Source organism: Motacilla alba, chromosome 10 (genome assembly GCF_015832195.1).
Source record: "Motacilla alba alba isolate MOTALB_02 chromosome 10, Motacilla_alba_V1.0_pri, whole genome shotgun sequence".
Taxonomy (NCBI): Eukaryota; Metazoa; Chordata; class Aves; order Passeriformes; family Motacillidae; genus Motacilla; species Motacilla alba.
Window position 1 is genome coordinate 4022404 of NC_052025.1, and position 21324 is coordinate 4043727.

At 52.8% G+C, this 21324-nt stretch overlaps 1 protein-coding gene across 2 annotated transcripts in view; it reads left to right on the plus strand.

Annotated features, from left to right (window-relative positions):
* Positions 1-5103: 5103 nt before the first annotated feature.
* Positions 5104-21324, plus strand: part of LINGO1 (leucine rich repeat and Ig domain containing 1) — a 155132-nt gene continuing 138911 nt past the window's right edge. For both annotated transcript variants that reach the window (XM_038146996.1, XM_038146997.1), the window contains exons 1-2: positions 5104-5338; positions 19708-19879. The gene's annotated coding sequence lies outside the window, so the exon portion shown is untranslated. The remainder of the gene's footprint in view (positions 5339-19707; positions 19880-21324) is intronic.

A 21324-nucleotide genomic window follows, 5' to 3' on the forward strand; every position in this document is an offset into this window, starting at 1 on the left:
TAAGACCTGGGAACAGCAATTCCTGAATAAGAGAGACGCCGTAGAAAAGCCTTGCCTGATCGCAGCCACTTCCCAAACAAAGGGGCTCTGACTATTCACTTCCTTCCCTGCCCCTTTTCCCAGAAAATCACCCCAAAGAACAGCTTGTTCAATAAGCCGTCTGCTCCGTAATCAGACTAACCCAGTAATAAGCACCAGGCTCATCCGGCTCGGCACAGCATCCCCGGGTTCCTGGGAGGATGGAAGTGCCCTGCTCCCCAGGGAAACAGGCAGGCACCGAGAGGAGGTGGCTCTGGGAGGGGGAGAAGGGGGGGACCTATCTCTGTTGCCTCCTGGAGCCATGGTTTAGCCTTCCCCAGGTAATTGTGCATGGAAATGGATTCCCATTTCTCTGCTCAATTGTCCTGTTTGCTGTCACAGCCGAACGTTTTGCATGTGCAATTACCCATCCCCACACATCTCCGTGGGCACGCTCAGGTGTCGCCTGCCAGCCTCGGGCGGCCGCTGCGCAGCCACATCGTGCTGCGTTTGGGCTCTGATAGCAGTCAAGCAGAAGCCATTTTCCATATGAAGCTGCAGGACCTATGGGATAAATAAATGGCTTGGAAAACCAGGCTGTATAATGAGTTAATTTAAAACCTGCCTTCCCTCCTTGTATATTAATTTACTTGGCATTATGTTTAATCTTTCACTTACTGGGTTGCATTGGTTTCTTCGTCTCCTTCCCCCTCCGGTAGATCCCTGAGATGCTCTGCCTTTGGCTGGGGCAGAAGGAAGCTAAGCCAGGGCTGGAGACTGTGAACCAGACATGGACCAAGAGGAGCTGCTGTGTCCCACAGGAGTTTAGATTGCTACCTTGAAGGCTTTTGTTCTTGTGGATGCCCAGCAGGTGTGGACGAGTTCCCTGCAATGGAACAGGGAACAGCAGGGGAGACCACTGCTGGGTATCCCTGGTGTCATTCCCAGGGTGCTAATTTCTTTAACCAACTGGGAGGGTGGCACAGGGAATTAATCAGCTGTAATAAGGACAATTAGAGCTGACAAGGCAGGAGGAAGTGGAAGCAGAGGACTGGGTGGAGGAGCTGAAATTTGGCTGGGGATGATCCTGCCCAAGCATCCATCACACTGCTCCCATCCTCCAGCAGCCACGAAGCCTCGGGTGTGAGTGGATGGCACTTCACATGAGCACCTCTCTGAAGGGCATGGGAGGCCAGCACAATGAATAAAAGGCTGCTGCAGCCAGGGAAGGCAGAGAAGAGCCGACAGCAGCAGCTCTGCAGTGAGAATGAACAAGTGAACACTGGTCTGGGGCTTTGTGTCACTGTAATGAGGCTGTGATGCTGCTCTGTGCCCATGGCTGGTCTGGATCCCCACCGGATCGCTCACTGGTCCAGTCAAAGACAAACTTGAGGGTGGATATTGCAGGCAGGGAGAAGTGGGGAGAGAGGGAGCAGCAGGCCGGGCTTGCAAGGGCTCACCAGCAACCCAGTGATGCTGCAGCAGCGAGTGCCAGAAAGTGTGGCAGGCATCAGGGTGCCTCAGTGGGAGTATCCCCAGCCATTCCCATCATCTGTCTCTGCTGGGGATCAGCTTAAACTGTCTTTTAGAAGGACTGACTGACCATCTGAAAGAAAAAGAGACTATTGTGGAACATATTTAAGATAGGCTGACCGGAGAAGCTGTCCCTGAGACCATGCCAGAGAAAGAGAGACTGATGCAGGCCCTGGGGCTGCATCCAGCCCACGGAGCACGGGGTCACAGGCAGGTTTGATCTATGCCTGCTGCCTCTTCCATGCTGGGGGAACATGGGGAGCATCACAGCAGCTGCTGCTGGGAACATCCCCTTCCCTCCCCTCTTGATAACGAACGTAGGTGAAACTTGCTGTGCCATGACTTTAATCAGCAAAGAAAACTGCAAAGCCTTTTTTTTTTTTTTCCCTTTCCCCACCTGCTGAATTCAGCACCGAATGCGAATTAGGCGGCGTTTGGGCTTGGCTGCGCGCCCGCTTCCCGTGCTAATGCAGGGAGCCAGACTCCCGCACTCCGAGCCTCCCAGGCTAATCCGAGGCAGGCGTGCCTGGATCAGCCTCTGGCATTTCACACTGTGTGTGTAACCCCCGGAGCTTAAAGGCTGCTCGCTGCCTGCTCAGCCTGTGCCGGGGAGTGGGACTGGCCCTTGTCACCTATGGGTGGCTGGGCAGGGTGACTCCAGCAAGACCATGCCTTACCGACCTTGGGAGCCAGGTGCAGCTCTGGAGAGCGTGTGGTTGCACTATCCCACGGCAGTGTGCTCAGCAGCAATGGGCTGCCTGCCCCGGGAATGGATGCAGGAGTGAGCATCCTGGAGCTCTGCATGTGTGTGGAGTGCTGATGCTGTATCCCCGGGCTCACACCTATGGGTCCACGAGCGTGGCAGGAGTAATTTGTGGCTCCATTAGCACTGGGAGTCAGCATAGCAGCCCTGCAGTGTGTCCATTTGATAAGAGGCAAGTTCCACTGAATAATGAGCAGTAATTGGATTTCGGGGTTAACCAGCTTGCAGCAAAAATAGAAAAGAACAGAAAGCCATTGGATATTTCTGTTCTGGCTCATCAGACACTGGAAGTTTATCTCTGCTGAGAATAGCACAGGAGAGGTAAAGTTATTAGTGACCATCAGAGCATGGTGATACCATCTCTCTCTTGCGTTTAGCGGGATGAGTCTGTGCGCCCTCTGTGAGTTTCATTGAAGGCTATGGAAGTTTATAAGCCCCTGTGGGAGAGCTCCACGCGTGCACCAATGCAGTGTGGCAGAGAGGGGAGAAACCAGCTCTCCTCAGTGTGCAGGAACACCTGGCCTTTCTGCTGCCAGCCTGAGGCAGAAGGCAGTGTCTCCTGCCAGTGTCACCTCATCCAGGTGACAGCAGATGTGCAGCACCACCATGCCTGGAGCTGTGGCTGCCTGCTTTGGGGTGGCACCAATGTAGGCAGGATGGGCACTGGTGGCTTCGCCAAGCACTGGGAGGTGCACACAGCCATGATCTTGCAGCGAGATGGATTCATGCTGGGAGTGGTGCAGAGAAGGGCTGTTAGCATGGGGTGGAATGGAGAGCCTGTCTGGTAAGATGAAGCTGAAAGCACTTGGCTTGTTTAGCCCAGCAAAGAAAGGCAAAACAGGAATATGATTACTCTCCATAAATATATCAAGCCAATAAACACCAGGTACAGAAAGGAACCATTTAAGGCAAAAGACTGTTGTGGCACAAGAACAAATAGGCTTAAACTGGCTAATGTAGGCTGGAAATTAGGAGACAGTTTTTAACCATGGGAAGCAGAGGAGGAAAAATACCTCATTGCTTTTCCAAATGGAGCTGGACCACCATGTGAAGAGAGCAGAAAGCCAGCTGCCTGCAACTGCAGGGACCTGGGGAATGAGCCAGCAGGCTCCTGGCATGCCAGGCTCCCTGCAGGGTGACTGGGTGCATGGTGCACAGACAGCAACTTCAGAGGTTCCCCAAGGCAGGGAACACTGGTCCTGCAGGCAGGGCCTGCTGACACCAGCCTGCCTCTGTTCAGGGGCTGGCAGGCACCTGGCACAGCCCCCCAAAGTGCTCGGGGTGGAAGGGGTAATGAACCAGAGGCAGCAAACAGTATCTACCAGCTTGGAAGATGCCATAGGAGCAAAATCTTCACTGATCGGAGCAGGGCAGCTCACAGCACCTCGATTAGGGCTGGGAATCTGCTGCCATCACTGCTTGGTCTGGATTTTCACTGGGAATGGCACACAGCTGAGCCACCAACTCCAGATTTTACCTCCTGCATGAAATTATTCTCAATTCCCTGTATATTCTAGGGCCTGCCTAAAGGATGGGTGAAGAATCTGTTGATGAGGACTCTAATCAGTTTTGAGAGCAGGTAATTTCTCAGCTAGAGATCATCTCCAGACAGGAAATCAGATTCAGGAGATATCTGCTTTATGCAGCACATCATGGTGGACTCTAGCAAAGCTTGTGGTAATAAGCAGAGCTGGAATAAGATCATTATTAACATTATGCATTAATTATTTTACAATCCTCGTACCAGGTGTGCTTTCCTATCTCACTCATCTCTAGTATTAATTGAACAGGAATAATTCTAGACCTAATCCTGGCATCTGGGCAGGTTTTTTTGGTGATGTTTCTCCTTTGTGAAACTGGAGGAAAGATGTTCCCTGCCTTTATTGTGCGTTTAGAGTTTGGCAGCGTGCCTGGGATCGTAGTAAGACACAAAAGCATCTGAAGAAAGTGGCCACTGGATGGAGCCTTAAAGGTCATAACAATTGCCGGCTCTGGTACAGATGGTGCTCGCTGATGAAAAACACCAAGCGGGAAAGCAGCGAGCGTCAGGGCTGCGGGATGCTGCAGAGCCCAATTCCACCGCCCTGATCCCAGCTCTAGACACCTGAGCCAGCTGCCAGCACGTCTGCCTGCTCCTGCCCCGTGTCCTGCCCTCACTGTGGCAACTGTGAATTGCTCGGGGCAGGGATGCACTCACACCCCGAAATGATCTAAAATGCCTTGCTTCATTCCGGCAAGACAAATAGAGATAAGTGACTCTGTGAAGAGAATTCCAGTTTTGATTAAAACCCACAGACCTGCAAGCCTCGGCTCCCGCTTGAATAAGGATGAGGATAATATTGACAGGAGAAAATGAAAACATCCGATGATATCTGAAGCAGAAGTGTGGCAGGGTGTCAGCTTCGGGAAAGGGGTTCACAGCTTTTTCCTGGACAGGGTCTGCTGTGCCGAGCCCTGGGCTCCACTCCCTGCAGCCCTGGGAAGGGGTAAGGCAAACTCAGCCAGTGGGATGAGAATTTTCTGGATGAGTGGACAAATGCGCTCACTAAAACGGGCTCTGCAGGGGGGACGAGGGCCATCACTGGGTCCAGCTGTTGGGACTCAGCCTCATGGCACACCCAGCCGCCCAGGGAGTGACGGAGAGCTACGGGGGGTGCGGTGCATCTTGGAGGGGATGTCAAACAGGGCTCCCTCTATGCAGGCGCTCTCCCTTTAAAGCAATCCCGGGGCCGAGAGCGGGGAGGAGGCGGGGGCGGGCGGGGGGCGCGGCGCCTCGGTTCGGCGGCGGCTGCTGCGGGAGGTGGCCGGCGCCGCGGCGGCGAGCGGAGCCCGGCAGTAGCCGCCAGCCCCGGGGTATGCGGGTGAGCGGGAGAGGAACGCGGAGGAAGGCGGAGAGCGGCGGGGAGCGGGGCGAGGGAGCCCGGCCGAGCCCTCCCGAGCGGCGGAGGATGCGCCGAGCCCCGGGGAGTCGAGCCCAGCTGCAGCGCGGCGCGTCCCGCCCGGCCGCCGCCCCAGCCCGCGCAGGTAACGGCGGCGGAGAGGATCGGGGGCAGCGGCATGGGGTTTTGTGGGGGGGAGAACATCCATCCCCCCGGAGGCGGGGGGGAGACACCCATAGTCCCTGGGGACCTGCGGCTCTGCAGCGCATCGCTCGGCAAGTGGGACTCGATCCCCTCGCAGCGGGGCTGAGATGAAGGAAGGTCCCCCCGCGGACTGAAGGGCTCTCCCGGCGCGAAGAGCTCTGTGGGGCAGGCAGAGACAGGGTCGCCGTGCTCTGGGCCCCCCCAATGCCCCGAGGGGCTGGAGGCCCAGCTCGGAGCAACGGCAGATGCTCAGTGCCAACCTCAAAACCACCCCGATCGAAGCTTGGCTTTGAGGTTGGATGCATCCAGCAACCTCAGGCAGCTGGCGCAGGAGATAGGCAGTGTGTGGTGTGAGGTGACAGGTTCCCATCTTGCCGCTGGTTCCCAAAACCAGCCAACTTTGGGCTGATGCTGTGGGGCACCTGGCTCCCAGTGGTGCTGGTGGGGGCAATGGGAGCCAGTCCTTGCTCGGACTAAAGCCAGAGGAGATGACAAGGGTGCCTGGAACGTCACAACTGGGTCCCTAGGGACTGCTGGCTGCATGACGGATGATACCCCAGGTTTAGCAACAGCAGGGGTTTGATTTGATCCCAGCCAGACACTTTGTTTTCAGCTCTCTGTTCATCAGAGGATCTGCCCGGCTAGGGGAGCTGCCTGCGTGCTTCTGACATCTTGCTCCCCTGCTAAATTAGGGCAAATTGCCAGGCTGGCCTCCTGCTCCCTTGCCCATGTCTCTGTTGAGAGACTGAGTCTCATCTCACGTTCCTCGACTTGTACAGGATCAACCCACCACAACAGCGACTCGAGGGCCCCAGGGCTCTCCTTTTATCTGCTGCGCTGCCAATGGAGGAGCGAGAGGTTTAATTATCCTCAAGTGTCAGTTCAAGATAGATCTGCTGGGACACAGCTCTTGGCAGGTGCAAAATAACAGGACGTTTTCATGCATGGGAGGCTGAGCTGGGAACAGTTCAGTGGTTTAATTGGAAGGGTTCATATCAGGGTACAGAAAATGGGACGGTGCAGGCTCCAGCAGTGATCCTGCTGCTGCTGCAGCTGTGGGAAGGGAAGATGGATGCTGAAGGCTAAGAACTTTCTCTGGTGCATTGTTTCGTGGGCTTGGAGCAGAGAGGGTGCTCCGGCTGGTAGCACAACCTCAAGTCCTGTGACCTGCGAGATGCTGATGTGTTTTCAGTCTCACTTAGTTTCTCAGCTTTTCAGTCGGTTCCCACGAGAGTCCTTGCAGGGCCACTGGGAGATGTGCCCTGTTTTATGGGGCGTCCAAGAGCTGAGAATGAGTGAATTACTCCAGAACCAGGGCACTCTGAGGCTGTCTCCTGGGCTGTAGCCGTAGTCGCATAACCTCCTCCAGCTGTGACATCCCACAATGGCCATATTGCTACCACAAAATGAGACCTCTCTATGTCCAGACCCTGTAATCAGCCTGGTGTGGGACTCTCCAGCACAAGGAAGAAGGATGTTTTATTTTATTTCATTTTATTTCATTGTATTTTTTATCAAGAGATGCTGAGCTTTTCTCTGTGCTCATTCCCTGGGGACCATGGGACAGATGTTATAAAGAAACCATGCCCCCATCTCTTCTGGCTCCTTGAAAGGGGACGTGGTATCCTGATTTTCTGGTGAAGTCACAGTGTTGTGCTATTGTAGTTAGGGTCCTTGTTTTAGGGTCCAACATAATGAGTTAGCTGTACTTCATTCCAGTGCTGGGTGCAACGAGCCAGCCCTCACGCAGTTCCTACAAGCACAAAACAGCAGTTGGTGTTAGAAGTCTGGGGTTGGCCCTGTCTCATCTACAGCAATCATGTTCTAGCCCCCCTTGCTAATTGCTGGTGTCTTTCTCTGACACTGTGAGAGGACATTCAGTAAACTCGGTGAGTTCTGTAGTTGTGCTGAGATCGTGTTTTCAGGAAGACCCAGATATTAAATGCCATTTTGGCATCATTCCCTTCACGCTTGTGCTTGGTGAACGCTGCTATTTGCTGGAGCCATGCTCCAGTCCAGCCAGAGTCACATCCCTCCTTTGCAAACCTGTATTAGTGAAACTGGATGGCTGTTGCTTGGGTGAAAACCTTGTGGATACTCCTGGTGCTGTGACCTGTGTGGTGCTGGCCCTGATGCAGGGGTGCTGGGTATCTGGCTAGCTGTGGCTCAAGGGAGGGCAGCTCTGAGAGGTGGCTTTCTGTCCTTTGTCCTCGTTAACTGTGCCTGAGTCTCTGACAAAGGCATTTTGCAGGTAAGACTGAGGAGCAGAGGCTCCTCCTCACTTCTCCTTGGAGGTCAAGCATCTGGGAGATGGGCTGGACCAAGTAGGAGCAGAACCCTCACTCATTTCAACTCCAACAATGTTTTGGTGCCGCCTGTGACAGGAATATATCTACACTTGGTATATATCCCCTGCCTTGACTTTGGATCAAGGCGTAAGAGCTTTTGATGCTTGCATACACAATAAGGGGAAAAAAAATTAAAACCACAATCCTCAAAATGTTTGCAAATCCAAGAGCTTATCCTCACTCTGGGTAGGAAAAACTAACCAAGGGTAGGATCAGTAAATCACAGAATCAGCCACTTTCATCATCAAACATCAGGGCTGGGACACAGCTAGCATGGAGCTGCATAACCACACTGAGTCCTTGGGAGTCTGATCAGGACCTGGCACCATGGGTTTTTCCTTTAATACCTTTACAGTGAGCAGCTTGGCAATCAGCAGGGATCCCAGCCATACGTGGATGGGGTTGGGCTTCACATGGGTGTGATGGAGAAACAAAGGCTGCTTGTGGAACGGGGGACACCCACTGAATGAAACTATTGCTGGGGCTCTGCGAAGCACAGTGGCTCATTCAGGACCAAATGGGCTGAGCTAATGCAAGCCCCCACCTTTGTCAAAGGGGTCTGATAACTTCAACCAATAACTGAAGTGCTGAGCAGGGAAAACACCCACACTTTTAGCCCAGGGAGGAGATTTAGGCTGTCCCTGCAAACCTGGAAACATCCTATCTACAGATCAGCACATCAGTGCCAACAGTAAGAACAGTAAAGGGGCTGGTAGTACAGCATCCCATCACTCTAGCCACTCTCCTCCATCCACTTGCCACCAAAGCTCCTCTCCAGTGAGGCCACTCCCTGCTGCTGGTGAGCAGGGGCCATCCTCTCTCTGTATTGGTGTGGTGGGGAGGTGGATGGTGGATGGTGAGGTGTGAAGGGATCAGGCTGTCCTGGCACATCAGCATCAGTGGTGCATGATACCCTCAGCAGCCGCTGCTGAAGCTGACTGTGTGGGGTGTGTGTAGCAGCACGGGGAGAAGATGGGCTGGCATCTGGCCTTCAGATCTGTCCTTCTGCCACGCTGAAAGCAAACTCTGAGCCAGAAGTAGGGCAGGTGGCATCTCTCTCACTGGTGCTTGTGTTGAGCCAGGCTGGTGTGTGCTCCACCAGGTTGCCCTGGGGCGATGTGCCAGTGGACCAGGACAGCACATCTCTTGGTAAAGTCAGCAGGGACTCACAAACCCAGCCCACAGGGAGCACTGCAAGGCTGAAGGTTTTTTCCCAGCGTGTTTGGACCTGGGATGTCAGCTGGAGCGACAGCATCGCCTGAGCCCCCCAGTGGTGTCAGAGTCTGGGGTCAGGCCAGTCCATCTGGAGTTTCATGGCATTATCTCTTAAATGCCTTTAACTGCAATAGGATGGCCTGACTGATTGGATTGTGCTCTGTAATTAATTAGCTGGGTGCGCCGTATGGGAAGCAGCATCAGCGGGAAGAGAGGAGGGAATCTTCTGGCAAGAGCTGTTATGCTTCAAATGTCCATCTCTTGTTAAACCAGCCTTGTGCAGCATTAGTCTCTGGGCACAGGGGGTTAGTTCCAGGGTCATGGCCCTTTTCCATAAGAGGAAGGGGTGTTTTGCTGCATGACCATTCCCCCAGAGCCTGTGTCCTGAGAGCCCCGACCAACTTGCCTGACCTTGGGGACTGCTAGGAGGCAAGAGTTTGTTTGGGCTGGGATGTTTTGGGGTGGTGAGGGGACGCCCCCTCCTGCCAGGGTGACAGACCCTGTAGGATGGCTCCAGGGGTTAGGGGCTGCTGGGCATGGCTGGCAGAATTCCTATTGCTCTTCCTTCCCACACTGGAGCCCATGAGCTTCTCCCCATTTCCTTCCTGCTCCCAAACTTGCCATGCCTCTGCTCAGCTTCTTTGTCTACTTTTACCATCCATTTGTGCCTTTAAACAGACAGCATCCCCCTTAGGGTGGTTCTCTTCCTTTGTGTTTAGTGTGGGGATTAATCTGGACCTGCAGCGTAAAGGAAACCTGCAATGAACGGCTCCTTGTTTATTGTTTGGTTTGGGAAATGCTGCTGGGCTGGGCTCATGTTTCAGGTCTGTGCTGTTTTTTAAGGGGTGCATTTTGGGAGTGCTGTGGGAAGAGGCGGTGTCTCTGTCTGCCCTGGGCCAGGGTCTCTCCTGGGCGTGGCATCCTTCAGGGTCGCTCCCTCCCTCGCTGGGTCCTGTATGGGTGGAGGAGAGAGGGCTCTTCTCAGGGTGCCTCCCCTGGGAGGTGAGACCTGTTTTCTGCTCAGGTGCCCCCACCAATCCATCCAACACCCTTGTATCTGTCTGCAGCCCTCAGGTTCCTCCAGTGCCCCTTTGGAATGTGGTGAGCTGGGATGTTTGCTGCTAACAGGCACCTCTGTGCTCTTGTACAATTTCAGTCTGGCTCGTGATGGGGAAACTGAACTTTGCCCTGTAGTGCCTGCTCAAAATGGTTCCTTCACCTGTGTTTGGGGGTCTGGGATGGGCTCTCCCACTCCTCAATGCTGCAAGGAGGTGTGGAGGAGGGCGGTCTAAGACTCCAGAGGGTTGCTGTTGCCGTCAAGCTGGAGAAGAGTTGTAATGCCCTTTGCTTCAATGGCTGATAAATCTTGAAGAAAAAAACAAAGAAAAACCAACAAAAAAGTCATGTGCCTGCTCAGCTTAACCCTCAAAGGAAAACCACGTCATTTTAAAAAGAAAAGCTGTTAAAAATAGCAATTTTTAGCAGAGAATGACACTCAGAGGAGTCAATGAACTCCGTTTCAAGAGCTGGGAAACAAAATGCTCCAAGGACTGTGAAAAGAAGTCTTTCCTTTTCCAACTCCTTGAGTGTCAGGTGTGGCTCCTCAAGCTTGTTGTTTTCCATCTGGCTGTGCCACATCCAGCAAAGCTGTGGTGGTCGCTGGCTGCTCCCAGCTGCTCACTGGAAGTGGGGAATTCACCATCTTGGAAAGGGAGGAAGCTGTGACTCAGACTTGTGTTACATCTTGCCTTGGGTTTCCCACTTGCTAGCAGGGCTGAACGGGAGGTGGTGAGCCCCACGGAGCATCCCTTCCTTATTTATTTAATTTTTAATTGGCTAAGGAGCCCTCTCATTTGCTTTGGTTCTGACTAATGAGACGCGCCTCGCTTTGACAGCGTGTCACAAGCAATAAATTTCTCAGGAGCTTCTGGGCTGTGTGGATGCCCTCATGCTCTTGCCTGGCTCACCCTCCTCCACATCACCCTGTGCTGCTGCCCCAGCCCGGCCCTTGAGCAAAGGAGAGGAGGGTCGGGATGAAGAGTGTGAAATTGGTGATCTCTTTGGGCTAGCCTCAATTGATCTCAAAGCTGAGGATGTGGGGGGCTTCCTATATTGTTTGTCTGGGCTGAAAATTGAAAAGCAGAAATCTGTCAAAGACCCAGACAAGCTGTTGTTTAGCAGCCATGATCTCTGTTGTGTTTTCCCAAAGATCTCAGCTGTGCCTCAGGGTGTGAACATTGTGCCAGGCTCCAGCTAATCTCACCAGGGGCTTGGGCTGGCTGGCAGTGAACCAATATGCCAGTGAAGATCCTATGGAAGACTTTCATTCCCAAAAAAATGCATTTTTTATTGGAAGGTTTTGCAGGAGCATGTCTTCTTTGGTGAGGAAAGAAGGGGATGGTCTCCAACAGGAAAATCTAGATGGACCCATGATTTTCAAAGCATTTCCCAGGGAGCTTTACCAAAAGGTTGCTGCAGGGGCGTGCAGAGATGGAATTCTCCTTCCTTGCCATCCTGCTGAAGTCAGGATGTGTGGGACAGTCCTCCTGGGATCCTTGCTCGGGAGCATCCTTGTGTGCATTAGGAGCATATAGCATAGGTGTTGTGTTGTATGGGTGTTATGTGATGCTGATACAGGTGAGGGGAAGGGTGGTGCGCAAGCTGAGGGCTGCCACCCTGGGGCAGAGATGCTCAGCCACATCTGGCCAGAGCAGAAGGGGCTGGATGCTGCTTTGTTTGAGGGTGTGGATGCCTTGGTGCTGTTTGTCACCTCTTGCTGGGTGACACTAACCTTCACTCTCCTGGAGTCGTTAAGGGACTGCTTGAGGTTTCAAATCATTGATGGGAAGCACTAACTATTAGCACTTCTTCTCTTTGTATTCGTGATGGATTCTCTTTAGGCGTTGCTCTTAGTGGCTCTCCACTGTTAGCTTTTGTTTTCTCCTCAATAGCTTGTCTAATAAACGCCATTATCTTGGGCACAAATCTACTTCATGTCTCAATTCCACTTGGTGAGAGTTGGTAATAACAGCTGAACAACATCCTTTGAAAAGGAACTCTGTCACCAGCAGCCCTGGATGCCACTTCTCCGCTTCCCACACTTGTCCCCAGAGCAGATAAAGACAAGGGGAAGGCGCGTGGCCAGAAAGCAAAAGGGACAGCCTCCTGATAAATTGGATGTCTGAGCAGTGCCGGCAGCAGTCAGTGCAGCAGCTCTGGGGATCAGGGCAGCTCGGGCCCTGCCACCCTGGTCATTAGAAGAGATGTGCTTATGGCCTGGGATCCTTCCTAATTCCAGCAGATTAGAGGAGAAGGATGGTGGTGAAAGGTGACGGCTTGCAGGGAAGATCAGCAGTATTTCGTACAGCTTGAAGGAGCTTCTTATCTGTGGCCAAATCAAGCTGTTGCCTCCCAGTCTGAATATGGTTCTGAAAAGGCTTTAACTGGTAGCTGCTGGGTGCTTACAGGGTTTTGGGTCAGCCTCCAGGTCTGTGAGGGGAAGTATTAAGGCGGTTGGTTCCATGTTTTGGCTGAGGGCAGCACATTCCCAGCCCATGGAGACCTGACCCTGATGTCACTGCAGTGACTTTTGTTACTGTCCCTACTGCATGAGCAGATGAAGCGGAGGGCGAGCAGTGTTTTAATTAGAACAAATATTATTTATTTCTGCTGGACCAGGCTGCACTCAGCTGCTGTGTTTTCAGAGGAAATCCTTCCCAAGGAAGATTTCCCATTCTCAAGGGGAAGGGGACCACGGATAGGAGCAAGCTGCCCCACCTTCTCTCAGTTGTCCCATTGCTGGGATGTCTGGCTGCTTCCAGTATCTGTCCCCTCCCTGAGTTATAAATACTTTATCTTCTCAGTGCCTACTGCATCAAATATTTTTTTTTCAAATGGCATTTTCTTTTTCTATTTTTTCCTGACTTGGTTCTTGTATTTCAAAACACGCCCGCCACGCGCCTAGCGCTCAGACATGCTCTCGGCTTCCCCCCAAATGTAATTGCTTTAAAACTGCAGATAGTTGGCGAAAGCAATTTTCTCTCCATTACGGAAGACTCCAGCTCCTCTCATCCTTCATGCAAGTCACTCTCCCCCAGCCCTGCCTTCTCTCTTCCGCTGTGCAATGCTCAGCACTGGGGCTGGAGGTAGCTCCGCTTTCCCAAATGAAGCTCCCGCTTTTCTGGGCTCAGGTGGTGCGTGGTGGGGACCTCTCTGCGGGGAAAAAGTGGCTTCTACCACAGCTTCTGCTGAGCAAGGGCGATGCTCTCGGGCAGCAAAGCCCTTTCCTTGGCCGCGCCGATCTCCCTGGTGGGATGGGTACCTGTGCCAGGCACGCGTTCACCGCAGTTTTGCAGCTCCACCACGCGCACATTTAACATGCTCTTTCTGTCCGCAGGACGTGTTGGGCTTTCAAAGACATTAATGATGGAAAATAAATTGGAATCCAAGAGAAATAATCTTTAGGCATTCTCTGTAGGCCTTGTCTTGCCTTGCCTTCCTCAGCCATGTTGAAGGCTGTGGCTGGAGGGGAATATAAATGAGGAGGAGCCCCAGGTCTCTCTGATCTGTTGTGATGCCTTGTGCTCAGTGGATCTTGCTGCAGGGAGCGAGCCTGTCCGCTCGCTGGTGCTGATAAACCCAAGGAGGGCTGGAGACGGTGGAAGTTATGAGGAGTTGCTGGACCTTCCTGGAGGGTTTAGGGTCCTGAGTTAAAGGAGGTTGAGGCACACAAGGTTTTCCAAAGGTCTGTGCCCTGCTTGGGGGGTTTTAGTGTCACTCTGGCATGGGGAAGCAATTGTCTTTGGTTCTGCACCAACCTGTCCTGGGGAGCCAAGCTCTTGTGTCAGCTGCCCACCTTGCGGATGGAGTGATGTCACAGGCAAACAAACCCGAACATGCTCCTGAACAACAACACACTATGGCTGCAGTGTTCCCTGCCCTGAGCTCAGACCCCCTAAGGTGCTGATCTCCTGCTTGGAGGAAGAGACGTCATCCCCAGGACCACCACCCACAGCAGGTAGGGATCATGCTGGTGGTTATCACCCCTGGCATGTCCCTACAGAAGCCAGCAGCATCTCCAGATGCACCCTGAAATGTCTTGTCTGGGCACCCTCACAGCAGGAGAGGATGCAGTGGCTTTGTCAGCATCAAAGCTTTCGGTCCCTGGAGGAGAGCCAATGTGCCATAAAACCTGCTCATTTCTGCTGCCCTGCTCCTGCAAAGTGAGTGCGGAGCTGGCGTGGACTGGGAGTCCACAGGGAGCCATAGCTCACACTGGCCTCTGGTGAGAGGCTGTTAAAGCTCCACTGCCTATCTTAGCTGGCCCCTGGGCTGCTCTTGGACATGAACCAGCCTTGTAATGAAAGCTTTCTATATGTCTGTTTGTTTTCTGAGCATCAGTTTAATGTCTGAAAAATCCTGTTGCAGCAGAGCCCGGAGCACTTCAAAGACACTGCAGGAGAGGAGGGGGCTCTGTAGGGACCCTGCCGATGTCAGGCGTGGAGAGAAACCTGGCTGGCCACACGGCCAGCTTCCTACTTCCAAAGGATTTGGCTTAGTGTGTTGAGGGAGACATTGAGCTTTGCTCCCACAGCACAGGTCCACCGCTGTAAGAGCCTTGTACATACCATGTCCTCTCAGCCTTGGATATTTGGAGATGCCCATATGAAGAGCTGAGGGTTTGGGTGGGCAGGATTCACAGTCTGAAACCTGCTGTAGTTGTCATATTAGCATGTTGAGTGGTGCTTGTGCATCCCTCTCTTAGGGGATGATGCTGGTGGCTTCCACTTCTCACTAGGATGGAGTCAAGACTGTCTGGCTGCTCCAAGGTGCTCCACAGCTCCCCAGAGTGGCACTTCTTGAAGTGGTATCCTCCCAGTCATGTAGTTCTGTGTTGTCTTAATGGTGTCAAGCTCTGAATGAGCTCGGGCAATTTGCTTTATAAAGCAATGCACTAAATATGTCAACACTCAGCGCATGTTTTTAATATAATATTTCAGATTGTTTTGAAAGAAGCCAAGATCCTGCTTTCCCTCTTCATTAGGAACGTTTTATGTGAAAGAGATGAACAATAGAGAGAGTTTGCCAGAGAGAAAGCTTTCCCAAGTATTTGTTGCTGCTGAGAAATCAGCTGCTTTTTACAAAAAAACCCTCAATGCATAACTATCAGGGCAATTAAGCAGCTTGTAAGCTGCCAAGGAAGGTTGTAGAATTGGCTTTGCTGGAGATGTTGGAGGCCAGGCTTGACCGTAGCCATTGGGTGTGCTTTAGGCAGTTTCCAAAGGGGGAATGGACTGAATGACCCACCAGTAGCCCCTGGGCTCCTGGGAGTTCCACACAGACAGTCTCAGCTGCTCTGGCACGAGCAATTCCAGGCTGATGGAGCGAGTGGGTTTGTGAATCTCATGCTGTTTCAAGCCAGAATTGATGGCTTTGGCTTTTAATTCACTTCCCAGCAGGACCAGGGGTGGTTTCTGTCCTGGTCTCCAGCTGGGAGACTTGGCCTCCTGCCATGGAAAGGGTAAGACCTTCTGCCTGCCTGGTTGCAAAGCTCTGTTCTGGCTGGTGCTACTCAAAAGAAAAGAAACCCAAAAAATCCCACTGCGGTACTTTCATCAGGGAAACTGGGTTCCTGTCTGTTCTCCAAAGAGTTTATCTTTCATCACAAGTTAGAGGAAACTTAGAGGGAACTGAAAACTTCCCTCTTCAATGAGGACACACCTGGAGAGATGATGGGAGGAAGCTGTTTCCAAAGCCCCTGCCAGCCCTAGCTCTCTTTCCATCAGGCCTTCTCAGCTGAGGTCCCAAGAGGTGTTCTGGGGTACCTTCCTTATGAAAGGGAGGGCAGCCAAGAACCTGGAGCCTTCCTATCATGGAGAAGCCTGTCTGAAAGGCAGGGAGCCTCAGCTTCATTAGCTGGGGTGGTTGGCACTGGAGTAGTGGACCCTGGAGAGGGATTTGAGTGAAGAGGGCACTCCTACAGCCAGAATCAGCCCAGGAGAAATGCTCCAGAGGCGAGACTGTGCAGATGTTGGCATGACAGCTGGCCGTGCTGGAATGTGGGCTGTGGTGGGATGCTCTGACCCAGGGCAGGAGGGAACTGACTGGGTGGCTCTGAGGTGAGACCTAGCGTGTTGTGTGTGTGCTCACTGCACACACACACTGCTCCTGGGCCTGGGAGAGGGTCCCTGGGGATGCTGCTGCCCTGCTGCACCCAGGACAGGCAGGATCTGGTTTTCCTTCACCTCCTGTAATCCTGTACTCAAATGTTCTTCCTGCAGATCTGGTTTTTATCTTTCTTTTATTTTTTTTTACCACTCCTAAATGGAGTGTTTAAGCCTATTCTTTTGTTTTCTGTGAAAGGAGCAGTAAATCCTTTATCCTGCCTGGCTATTTCTGTGTGTGTATTTTCTCATTGTGTTCTAGCTTGTCAGCTGTGTCAAAGCCCAGAAACCTTGGCCTCTGTTGGACTTCAGACTTGGATTTCTCTGTGTTTAACAGCACAGACTCCCTTGGACTAACAGTTCTTTTTTTCTCCCCTTGGTGTATTTTTTTTTTTTCAAAGACTATCTGGTTAAAAAATCCCTGACAAGAGGGAGCAAGCAGAGTGGTTGTTGGGTTCATTCCCAGCACATCATGCCGAGCTGGCAAGGAGTCACAGCCAGCGTGTCCTCCTGTCCCCCCGTGCCTCTGGGGTACCAGGGCTGCCCAGGGAAGGGGAACCCCCCTGGGTGAGGGAGCTTTCCGGAGATTAGCTCAGGCTCGGCGGGTGCCTAATGCTCAGGCAGTGGATGTGATGAGCACAAAGGCAGGATTTCGGTGGGATTAGCCGGGGAGAGGCGGATGGATGGCTGCCTCTGCGCCGGGGCTGTGTGCCAGCTCCGGCTGCCGTGCCCACTCCTGGGAGCAAGTGTGGGGTGTCTCCCTGGGGGGATCTGATGGAGGGACAGCCAGGCAGCCATCCCCGTGGCTGCAGAGAGGAAGAATGGGCTGTGGCACTGATGGCTGCAGGAGGGATCAAGGATGGTGGCGAGTGAATTGCAGCCCACACTGTGCCCTGACAGTGGTGGCAGCAGCCTCAGGAAGCCAAGGAAGGCTGTAGAATTGGCTTTGCTGGAGATGTTGGAGGCCAGGCTTGATGATTGGGCATGCTTTAGGCACAGTAAATCCTAGTTCCCAAAGGAGGAATGGACTAAATGACCCATCAGCAGCTCCTGGCCTCCTGGAAGTTTCAGAAATATGGTCTGAGCTGTGCTGGCATGAGGAATTCCAGGCTGGAAGAGTGAGGGGTTGTGAATCTCGTTCTGTTTCAGGCCAGAATTGATGGCTTTGGCTTTTAACTCACTTTCCAGCAGGACGAGGGATGGGCTCTGTTCTGGTCTCCAGCAGTGAGCCCAGCAGCCAGTGACCCACATTCCCTGGGGTCAGCTCCACCAGCTGTGCTGGTGCTCCATGAATGCCATGGCAGCTCACCAAAGCGGGCAGCATGGGCGTTTGTGCGAGAACAAAAGAATAAACAATGGAAACTGTGATTAATTAGTGCAGCTAATTAGCGATGTGCTTGGCCTGGGCTGGAACTTGGTGAGGTGCCAAAATCAGAGGCAAAGCCACAGGAGAAACTCTTGATTGGAACTGCTTTGGGGAGGGAGCAGGGAAGGGGAGAGAATGCTTTCCCAGCACCTCTTTGCGACTTGCCACACAAACAGGTCAGACTGGGGCTAGCACTGGTCTCACAGCCTGCAGGTGCTGCTGTTGCCATCCCCAGCAGCATCCTCCCATTCCCTGGTGCTGCCTTTGCTGAGACATCACTTCCCTGGCCACAATCAGCATCAGGAGCTGGGTGTTGCACCAGTGCTGCAGGTGTTAATTAATGAGCCCTCATTAGGGTCAGTGGGGTTGCCTTCCCCATGGAATAGGATCCTGCTTGTTCATCTTCCCCTACACAGTACAGCTGCCTTTTTCTTTGCTCTCCATTTGCAAATTAGTGCAAGGACCACGATCAGCAAACAAATTTGCAGCAAGCTCATGGTGGGCTTGGAGATTTGGAAGAATCCTTGGCAAATATTTGCCAGCCTCCACCGCAAACCTCATGAATACTTTTCATGACAGAGAGATGCTGAGCTTAGCTGCCAGCTTGGGGTAGGATGGCAGACGTTGGGTAGGGGATGGCTGCTAAAAAAATACCAGAGCTAAGAGGTATTTTTTAACTTGCTTCCACCCCTCCTGTCCCCTGCCCTCACTCTGTGCAGCATGGAGATAGGTGGAGATGGGATACACCTGACCCCCGTGCTGGATGGTGCATGTGGCAGTGAGGGCCAGCCCGCGGGCATGGCGACACCGCGACTCTGCACCCGCAGGTCAGCGTGGCCCCTGCGGGCTGTGGGATGGGGGGAACGGGTGAGCACCCCACAGCCGCTTTTCCCTCTGTGGGGCGCGGGGTGAGCGTGGGAAGGGTCCCCACAGGGACGTGCGGGGCTGCGGTGGCCTTTGATGTCACCAGTGGATGGGTGGGCGGGAGGCGGCGGGGATGGGTTTGGCCCCCACGGCCCGAAGTTTGGGCCTGGCTACCAATGGGCCCCCGGCGCTGCAGGGGACAGCGGGGCCTGCGGGCTCGGGGGGCTCCACCCCGCTGTGCCCGACCCCCGCCCCAGCGTTGTTCACCTTCGTCGTGGCAGAGTGGGGATTATTTCATTGCATTTTCAGTAATACTGTCATTTGGTAGATGCGTAATAGTGCTTTTAGTAATTTTTAAGGGTCTGTTTTAATTAGGGGGCTTGGACTAGGTGACCTCCAGAGGTCCCTTTGAACCCTAACAGTTCTGTGACTGCAGCCGTAGCAGGATCACATCATTGCCATTAAAAGGTGACTGCGCCTAAATGCCGTTTGCTCAGCGAGGTCTGAAGCAGTGCCCTTTGAAGTAATTGGGAAACGTGGCCCCTTTTTTGAGGACAGGACAATCTATTTTTCAAGGTGCCATCACATTATTATTAATTTGTTAAACACTGACTGCTCAAAACTGAGACGCAGAAAGAGGATGTGAGTTCTGCCTTGGGGACCTCACCACTAAATAAATGTATCAAATCAAACTCTTGCTGGAGAGGAGAGTGCTGCATGTGAAACTGAAGCTGGTTAGAGGATGGGTGGATGTACCATCTCCATCAGCAAAGGGTCTTGCTTCCCTTTCAGTTTTGAATTCGGGAGGAGTGATCACAGATTGGCGGGTCAAGGACCTGCTTTCTCTTAGCTTTTCCTAGGTGCCAGTGGAACCCCTTGACTTGTGAGGAATGGAGAGAGCTCCCCTTGTCTTGTGAGCCCCTTTGGCTGGGCCTGTTGAGCTGGGGGGTCCTTCCCTCGCATGTTCATGGTTGTGTGCATCAGCATGGGCCAGGGCTGCTTGCCCAGGTGAGCCTGTGCCTTCTCTCCTCTCCTTCCCCACTAATGATGCTGGAAGCATATAACACCCTCTGGGAAACTGCTCCCAAGAATCCCCCTGTACCTGGAAGGAGCCCCTTGGTCTCTTCAGGTATCCACATCTGCTTAGTGTCCAGATCTAAGCAGATCCCACTGGTTTCCTCTCCTTGATGATGGGGAGGTGGGGAAATAAGAGCAATACAGAAAAGTATCAATATATTAAGTTCTTCACCTTCCTAACTTTCAAGTCAGCCTTTCTGTGGGGCTGGGTTTGCTTGGTGTGTGCTTGAGCCCGTGTATTTCCAGACTGACACCTTCTGTGCCTTCCCACCCACAGCCCCCTGTGCCCTGGAGCCATGAGCTGTCCTCAGTGCCCGCAGAGCCGCCGCAGCAGCCTCCCAGCCACAGGCCCCCGGCACTCTTAGGCTTCCCTGCTCCCCTGGAAGGTGCTCATCACTGGCCAGGAGAACCGGCTGCACCTGCACCCAGCCTCCTGCATCCCTCCCAAGGTAAGGATGTCCATGAAAAGCAAAGGCGACCCAATTTCGCTTGGAAAATTCAAGTGCAATCAGGTGGTTGCTGTGTCGTTGCATCTCCTACCTACTCCTCTCCCCCTTGTCTTGCTGAGAGGAAAGGTGCTGGCCTGGGGATGAGAACTTCTCTTGCAATTAAAAGGTGATTTTGAAGGCGAGGTAGCTGCTGGTGAAGCCTGTTCCTTGCAGACTGTATCCCACTGGAATTTGCTCATAGTTTTAGAAACTACTCTGCTGCTGCAAGGAGCCAGGCTTGGGTGGGGCCGGTGCTTTGTGACTGCCTCTGCTTCCCTGATTCACCTCTGAGGATAATTGTGTATAATTTTCATCTTAACGATGCTCTGGAGGCCTCCCAAGCACGAGCCACCTTTCCTCCCAGCTGTGAAAGGCCTTTGGGGTATTGGAGGTTTCCTGCGATGGGAGAATAAGGAATGGCTGGGGCAGGGCATTTGGGTGGGGGCCAAGTCCCTCTCCCAGGGAAACACCCTCATCTGCTCCTTGCACTTGGCAATAGGGTTTTTTTAAAGTTAAAAAAGTAGAGCTCAGCTTGTGGGGAGTGAGAGACTTATGTGGCCCAGCTGCCCTCCTAATGGGTACAAAATCAGTATTCATGGCTGAGGAGAGGAAATCGGGATTAGAAACCAAAAACATGATTTCTGGGGTGGTTTTGCAGTTTGAGATTTTTGGGGCCTCTTGTTTTCAAGCTTCTCCATGCAAACAGAGATGTCAGCTGTGTGCAGTAGCATATGAGAATAGCAGCTTCTCCATGTGTGATTCCACACATGGGCAGGGAAGCTGGAGCCTGGAGGAAGATGAGCATGCTACCAGCTTTGGACATGGGTATGAGACTCCTGTTTTGAGATGTCTGTGAGAAAGTCACAGTGGACCCAGAGAGCTAAAAGTACGAGTCAGAACTGTGACCTGCCTTGTCCTGGTTCACTTTGGGAGCTCCCTACCTGGGATGCTCCAGCTGGGAAGCAGAGGCCAATTAGCACTGGGAAGACTGACGTCCTCAGGCTGTAAATATCCAGCCAGCTCTAATCCTCCCAGTGGCTCTATCACTGCTGTTTTCCTAAGAGTTATTTGACTCTTTGTGTTGCACTTCTCAGACAAATGGCTTTTAAATAAAACCTCTGCTAACTCGTTAGGCCTCCTGTCCAGGTCACTTCCTGCATGGGTGATTTATAGGGCTGCTTTTAACATTTTATTAACTTTCAGTCACTGGGGCCAGTCAATCAGAGCCTATCCCATTAGCTGTGGTGAGTGGCTGCCCGGGGCAGCGGGCTCTCCTGCTGCCTCCTTGCTTCTGGAGAGGCCACGATGCTCCGAGACCAACCATGGTGAGAGACGGGAATGAACAGGAGGAGAATTTAGATAAGGAGGAATAGATCTGGGATGGATAAGTGAATGCATAAGGGTTA